The sequence below is a fragment of the Dendropsophus ebraccatus genome, chromosome 10 (genome assembly GCF_027789765.1).
Source record: "Dendropsophus ebraccatus isolate aDenEbr1 chromosome 10, aDenEbr1.pat, whole genome shotgun sequence".
In the NCBI taxonomy this organism is placed as follows: domain Eukaryota; kingdom Metazoa; phylum Chordata; class Amphibia; order Anura; family Hylidae; genus Dendropsophus; species Dendropsophus ebraccatus.
This window is the reverse complement of record NC_091463.1, coordinates 91,398,034-91,406,392: the sequence shown is the minus strand read 5'-3', so window position 1 is coordinate 91,406,392 and position 8,359 is coordinate 91,398,034. Positions and strand designations below refer to the sequence as shown.

Here is an 8,359-nt window from a genome sequence, read left to right as displayed (position 1 = left end):
CTAGTGGTGATAGCGTCACTGCCATTACTGGAGCTGTACAGCGGGGGGGGATGCAGATCCCGCTGTTCAGCTCCAGGACCTGAAGCGACGCTATCACCCCTACAGTCCCTGCAGCCTCCTCCAGAGACCAGGGACCTGCACATGTGGCCGGGAGGGGAACTGGATGTGATATGTATAGCTGGGGCAGGTCAGTCGCGGCTCTGTTAGGCGGACTGCCCGACCGCCCTGCACCTCACCTCCGGCCCAACACTCCATGCACCGCCGCCCGCCATGCACCTCACCTCCGCGCCGCCTGCTTGACCTGCAACTCCAGCCCAACCGCCAACCCATCACTCTACGCTGCTCTGCCTGCAGTGATTTTTTGTGAAAATTTAATTTATGATTTTAATCGAAATCGATTATAACCTTCTGGGCAAATTTATTTGATTAATCGCCCAGCCCTAACTCCTCTGTATGTCTCCTCCTGTATATATGTATACTCTATGTACCCCTGTATATATGTCTCCTCCTGTATATATGTCTCCTCTATATACTCCTCTGTATGTCTCCTCCTGTACATATGTATCCTCTATATACTCCTCTGTATGTATCCTCTATGTACTGCTGTGTATGTCTCCTCCTGTATATATGTATCCTCTATATACTCCTCTGTATGTCTCCTCCTGTATATATGTATCCTCCTGTGTAGGTCTCCTGTATATATGTATCCTTCTGTATATATGTATCCTCTATGTACTGCTGTGTATGTCTCCTCCTGTATATATGTATACTCCTGTGTAGGTCTCCTGTATATATGTATCCTCCTGTGTAGGTCTCCTGTATATATGTATCCTCCTGTATATATGTATCCTCTATGTCAGGAATAGGGAACCTTGGCTCTTCAGCTGTTGCAAAACTACAACTCCCATCATCTATGGTAAGCCTATGGCTGCCCAGGTATGATGGGAGTTGTAGTTTTGCAACATCTGGAGAGCCTTGGTTCCCTCCCCCTGCCCTATGTCCTGCTGTGTAGGTACCTGGCTTTCTGCAGACACCATCTTCTCGGTCTTCAGGCTCTTCTAGCCCAGACACAGGAGAACCAGCTGGGAGGAGAGAGCGGCCTCTGGTGGCCGGAGGAAGATACTGAGTACAGCAGTTTGCTTTTTACCATAAGCCTCATAGGCTTATAGGAAAGCATAATGGCCATAAAGGAGGCGGGGCTTACCGTCATGGGGGGCGGGGCTTCAGCGGCCGCTTCCATCACAGTCCGGATCCACAGCACAGCCACAGGTAATTATGACAGAAGAGGGCGGGGCTGTAAGCAGGGGAGGCACTGAGGACTCCAGCCAGCTGTCAGCAGCCATGCGGCCCTGACAGCTGGGGGAAGACCAGCCCAGGGGGCATATGCCCCCCTGCCCCCCGGCCCAGCCCGCCCCTGACGGTGGGTATACTCTGGCCTGTTATACCGGGTATAGTCTGGAGGACGGTGGGTATACTCTGGCCTGCTACATCCCTCCAAACCAGATAGAAAAGAATAGGGAACATGAATGACTAATCAGAGAAGGCGCCCTCTGTGAATGACTGCATGTAACTGCACCCTGACCATTTAGATACTCTACAGAGCCTGTGCAGAGCTGCTATATACCATGTATGTATATTGTATGAGGATAATATTGATCTGTAAGTAACAGTATAGTGGTATTATCCAGGTTATTATGTGGCGGTAATAGGATGTAGCAGTATTATTTTTTGCCTTGTATAGCAGTATGATTCAGTAAGGTTGGTCTCTATCCACCGGGCGCCATTTAGTACCAAAATACCTCATCTTGTCTCTGCCCAAAAGTGGCTAAAACCATATATAATAAACGTAGGGAAAGTTATATCAGCCGTTGTTTTGGTTCTGATGCATCTGCAGTAGTATATCTGCCCTAATGTGCCCGTCCCTTGTGCAGGGTGACAGGCAGACATGGAATCCGAACGTTTGCTGGAACTTCTGCAGCGAATTCTTCAATTACCTCAAGGAAATTGTGACGGAAGATGAACCCAGGTAAGAAGTCGACGGCAAGAACTGGCAGATCTGATGATCTATATAGGTACATGTCGCCTGCTGCACTAGAATGAAGGCGAGCTCAGTGTCATTGGTGGGGACGTCCCAGTATGTGCGGGTGGCATCAATCAAGGTCTTTAGATCCAATTGTTAAAGGAAGACTCCAGCAAAACAAACTGGTGTTAGAAAGTTATACAGATTTGTCTTCCAGTACTTATCAGCTGCTGCATGTCCTGCAGGAAGTGCAGAGGGCAGTGTGTGTGAGGACATTATTACATACAGGGGGCAGTGTGTGTGTAGGGGTATATTATTATATACAGGCGGCAGTGTGGGGGTACATTATTATATACAGGGGGCAGTGTGGGGGTACATTATTATATACAGGGGGCAGTGTGTGGGGGGGTATATTATTATATACAGGGGGCAGTGTGTGATACATTATTATATACAGGGGGCAGTGTGTGGGGGATATATTATTATATACAGGGGGCAGTGTGTGGGGGGTACATTATTATATACAGGGGGCAGTGTGGGGGTACATTATTATATACAGGGGCAGTGTGGGGGGGTATATTATTATATACAGGGGGCAGTGTGTGATACATTATTATATACAGGGGGCAGTGTGTGATACATTATTATATACAGGGGGCAGTGTGTGGGGGATACATTATTATATACAGGGGGCAGTGTGTGGGGGATACATTATTATATACAGGGGGCAGTGTGTGTGTGATACATTATTATATACAGAGGGTGTGTGTGTGGGGTATATTATTATATACAGAGGGTGTGTGTGTGTGGGGGGGGGGGTATATTATTATATACAGAGGGTGTGTGTGTGGGGTATATTATTATATACAGGGGGCAGTGTGTCGGGTGGGTATATAATTATATACAGGGGGCAGTGTGGGGGTACATTATTATATACAGGGGGCAGTGTGTGGGGGGGTATATTATTATATACAGGGGGCAGTGTGTGGGGGGTACATTATTATATACAGGGGGCAGTGTGGGGGGGATATATTATTATATACAGGGGGCAGTGTGGGGGGGATATATTATTATATACAGGGGGCAGTGTGTCGGGTGGGTATATAATTATATACAGGGGGCAGTGTGGGGGTACATTATTATATACAGGGGGCAGTGTGTGGGGGATATATTATTATATACAGGGGGAAGTGTGTGGGGGGTACATTATTATATACAGGGGCAGTGTGTGTGGGGGTACATTATTATATACAGGGGCAGTGTGTGGGGGGTATATTATTATATACAGGGGGCAGTGTGTGATACATTATTATATACAGGGGGCAGTGTGTGATACATTATTATATACAGGGGGCAGTGTGTGGGGGATATATTATTATATACAGGGGGCAGTGTGTGGGGGATATATTATTATATACAGGGGGCAGTGTGTGTGTGATACATTATTATATACAGGGGGCAGTGTGTGTGTGTGTGTGTGATACATTATTATATACAGGGGGCAGTGTGTGTGTGATACATTATTATATACAGAGGGTGTGTGGGGGGGGTATATTATTATATACAGAGGGTGTGTGGGGGGGTATATTATATACAGAGAGTGTGTGTGTGGGGTATATTATTATATACAGAGGGTGTGTGTAGGGGGTATATTATTATATATAGGGGGCAGTGTGTGGGGTATATTATTATATACAGGGGGCAGTGTGTGGGGGATATATTATTATATACAGGGGCAGTGTGTGGGGGATATATTATTATATACAGGGGGCAGTGTGTGGGGGATATATTATTATATACAGGGGGCAGTGTGTCTGTGATATATTATTATATACAGGGGGCAGTGTGTGGGGGATATATTATTATATACAGGGGGCAGTGTGTGGGGGATATATTATTATATACAGGGGGCAGTGTGTGATACATTAATATATACAGGGAGCAGTGTGTGTGTGATATATTATTATATACAGGGGCAGTGTGTGGGGGATATATTATTATATACAGGGGGCAGTGTGTGGGGGATATATTATTATATACAGGGGGCAGTGTGTGTGATACATTATTATATACAGGGGTCAGTGGGTGGGGGATATATTATATACAGGGGGCAGTGTGGGGGGGGTATATTATTATATACAGGGGGCAGTGTGTGGGGGATATATAATATTATATACAGGGGGCAGTGTGTGTGTGTGATATATTATTACATACAGGGGACAGTGTGTGGGTGTAATTATTATATACGGGGGGGGCAGTGTGTGTGTGATACATTATTATATACAGGGGGCAGTGTGTGGGGGATATATTATTATATACAGGCGGCAGTGTGTGTGTGTGATATATTATTATATACAGGGGGCAGTGTGTGGGTGTAATTATTATATACGGGGGGCAGTGTGTGTGGGGGGTATATTATTACATACAGGGGGCAGTGTGTGGGTGTAATTATTATATACGGGGGGCAGTGTGTGTGTGATACATTATTATATACAGGGGGCAGTGTGTGGGGTATATATTATTATATACAGGGGGCAGTGTGTGGGGGATATATTATTATATACAGGGGCAGTGTGTGATACATTATTATATACAGGAGGCAGTGTGTGTGTGATACATTATTATATACAGGGGGCAGTGTGTGTGTGATACATTATTATATACAGGGGCAGTGTGTGTGTGATACATTATTATATACAGGGGCAGTGTGTGATACATTATTATATACAGGGGCAGTGGGTGTGGGGGATATATTATTATATACAGGGGGCAGTGTGTGTGTGTGTGTGTGATACATTATTATATACAGGGGCAGTGTGTGTGTGTGTGTGTGATACTTTATGATATACAGGGGGCAGTGTGTGTGTGGGGTATATTATTATATACAGGGGGCAGTGTGTGGGGGGGTATATTATTATATACAGGGGGCAGTGTGTGTGGGGGATATATTATTATATACAGGGGGCAGTGTGTGTGTGATACATTATTATATACAGGGGGCAGTGTATGTGTGTGTGTGGGGGGGGGGGTATATTATTATATACAGGGGGCAGTGTGTGCGATAGTTTTCGCTGGGCCACTCCGCTGAGGGTAGTAGTAGGTGGTAGTGCTGGGTAGGAACCCGGGTAGCCGCTTGCCTGATGGTAGTCACAGTTTTGGCACAAGGGATAGCAGCTGTAGACCGGGAACCTGACCGAGTGGAGGCCGAGCAATTCTTCGTTGTCCTTAGTCAGGGCACCAATGATCACACCAATGCCAAGGTTCGGAAACAACGGTAGTTGTGTATTTATTATAACGGTGGTAACTAGGAGCAACAGTCTCTCCGGGTGCAACCGGGTATAAGGCAAACTTGGATAAGGCAGAGTAATGGGTGATGCTGCAATAGGCTGTGAGAGTAGCATGCTGAATGATGGGAGTAGTAGTGATACTGAAGTTGAGATGCTGGGCGGAATGAAACTGAGCTGAATACTTGCTGTTGATGATTAGAGAAGATGGCGAGAGGAATGACTGAAGAACGGCACCCAGATCTTTAGTATAGATGAGGATCTTGAGACTTGAGAATAAAGACACAGCCAGGTCCCGACTGGACCGGAACACTTCTTGTGACACTGGAGCAGCAGAGAACACGTATCTCTCTCTTAACAGTGGAGAGAGGACACACACAATCTGTCCCCTTGAAGGTAGGAGACAGGAATGAGGTAGAGAGGAAGTCACATGGCATCCCCAGCCAAAGCTCGATGGCTATTGGGGTTACCATGAAAGCAGGGGACAGTCATGTGACACCAAGCCATTGCATCATAACACCATAAGGACATATAGGACCAAATATACATGAAAATGAGTGAAACAGCAGACCTGAATACTGAGAGGGGTGACACCATACAGTTTGCAGTGGACCATAGTTTTCCAGAACAGAGGCAATAACATATTGACTGACTCAGATATAAAGATACACTTTGAAGGAAACAACAAGAGAAGAAACTCTGTTCTGGGACACTGCAATATTATTATATACAGAGGGCAATGTGTGTAAGATACATTATTATATACAGGGGGCAGTGTGTGTGATATATTATTATATACCCCACACACACAGGGGGCACACTATAAGGTGATTACTTTTCGGGTCCGGCTGTCTATGATCTTGTTGTTGATGCACCATTATCACACAGACTTTCTTACCTCAGGATTTCCTGTTACCGGAAACCGTATAAAGGCATCACATTTTATACTGAAACGGATCCTGGTGATCCCGCCATCCCAGAGTGGTACGTGCAGGAATTTTTATAGAGAATGAAGACCCTGCACCTCCGCACCCTGCCGATGCTACGGATGTGAACAACGGCCGAGGTCTTGTCTTGTGACTGCATGGAGTCTGTCAGCGTCCACAGATAATATGTCAGTACTATATTATGTTATGAACTTCTGGCCTTTGCTTAGTTTTATATTGCAATATCTATTAGGTCCACTTTGCTCCCAGCTCCTTGGATACTCTGCATTGTATAGCCTCCTGTCACGTTGCGCTTTTTTTATTGTTCATATAATACATTATTACTGCACATTCACTTCGCTTTAATAAATTTTCCCTACTGGTGTCACAAGTCTACTATGTACACGAATCCCTCCGTCTGAACTCCGGCATATTCTTGTTATATCCTGGTAGTTTCTTCACTATGGTTTGTAAATATTTGCCCACCCATTGACTTACTGGCTTTAACAGAGATCCAAATCCAATTTTTTTTTTCTTTATTTGGTTTGTAGCTCAACTTTAACCACTGTTTGAAAGAGATTCATAGCTTCATGGAGAGCTCCTCCGCGGAATTCCGCCGTTCTTGCTCAGTGTGACCTGGGCCATAGTGTCACTGTCGTTTTATTTTTTGTCACAGAATTCAATAGTCCAGGCGCATTTAAGAAACTTTGTAATTTGGTTTATAAGGCAAATATGCCATTATCTGCATTCAAAAAGCCTTTCCCTAGCCCCCCCCCTCCTCTCTTTCATCCACTGCTCATTATCAGGAAATCTCTACTCTTTTACACAGTTGAGCCCTGTGTAACCTATGGAGAGGGGAGGGGGAGGAGGGAGATTAGAGAGCAGATAACAATTCTTACCTCTTTAAAGGAACAATGTGCTGTCATACAACTAGTCTACAGCAAGAGAGCTTGGAGAACAGAAGCATCTCAGCTTAAAGTGTCACTGTCATTTAAAAAATTTTTTTGGCGAAACCAATAGCCCAGGCTATTTTAAGAAACTTTGCAATTGGGTTTATTAGCCGAAAAATGCATTTTTATCATGAAAAAGCAGTTTGAAGGAGATGAGGCACCAAAACAGGACAACAAAGAGTTAATTTACAGCTACATCACAGGCTATCTCCTCTGACAGTCAGCACTGACTGACCTCCCTGACCTCTGAATACCGGCTTTCACACAGGTCCAGCTGTGTAATCCTTTGTTCTTGATGATTTGTATCCATAAAAAATTTTGAAAGGGGAAAATAGCTCAAGATCATCCTCACTTAAAAAAAAAAATTAACCGTTTGAAGTTTTTTTAAAAAGCTTGAAACAGGTCACATGTCTGAGTAGGCATGTAGTTAACCCTCTAGCGACCGGCCTATTTTGGGCCCTAATGACCAAGCTATTTTCTTACTTTTTTCATTGCCGCATTCCAAGAGTCACACCGTTGTTTAATTTTTGCCCACGCAGCCATATGAGGGCTTCTTTTTTGCAGGAAAACTTTAACTTTTTATTGCCGCCATTTACAGATTTTTGAAATTTATATATATTTTTTTATTATTAAACTTACTCTATTCATCATGCAGTAAGAATAATGATATACAGAGAAACCTTTATGAGCCGACCACCCAATTTTGCAAAGAAAATCAGTCATTTATGGGGGTGGTCTTGTCAAAGAACAAAGTATAGAAAATGCTGAATTAAGTGTCTAATTGAAGCAGGAACATGTACAGCATACATTTTCCACATAAATAATGATGACAGAGCACACAGTCATGTCTTTTATCATGAGACAGCATTCATACAGCAAACACTACTGTATTATGAACTTTTGAACATCCCTTCATATGGGAAGTTTTGCCCAGTCCTAAAACTATTCTTAATACAGTATAACATAAGTACGATATCAGCTCTATATACCATTCTATTACACCACTGGTATCAGGATCTATATACCATTCTATTACACCACTGGTATCAGGATCTATACACCATTCTATTACATCACTGGTATCAGGATCTATACACCATTCTATTACATCACTGGTATCAGCACTGTACACTATTCTATTACATTACTGGTATCAGCACTATACACTATTCTATTACA

The 8,359-nt window shown here is 44.0% G+C and overlaps 1 long non-coding RNA gene across 1 annotated transcript; it reads left to right on the top strand.

Moving 5' to 3' along the window:
• The first annotated feature begins 1,929 nt into the window (after positions 1-1,929).
• On the top strand, positions 1,930-6,615 carry LOC138765768 (uncharacterized). Its single transcript, XR_011358634.1, has 2 exons — positions 1,930-2,026; positions 6,208-6,615. It is a non-coding gene; the product is annotated as an uncharacterized lncRNA (long non-coding RNA).
• The last annotated feature ends 1,744 nt before the right edge of the window (positions 6,616-8,359 follow it).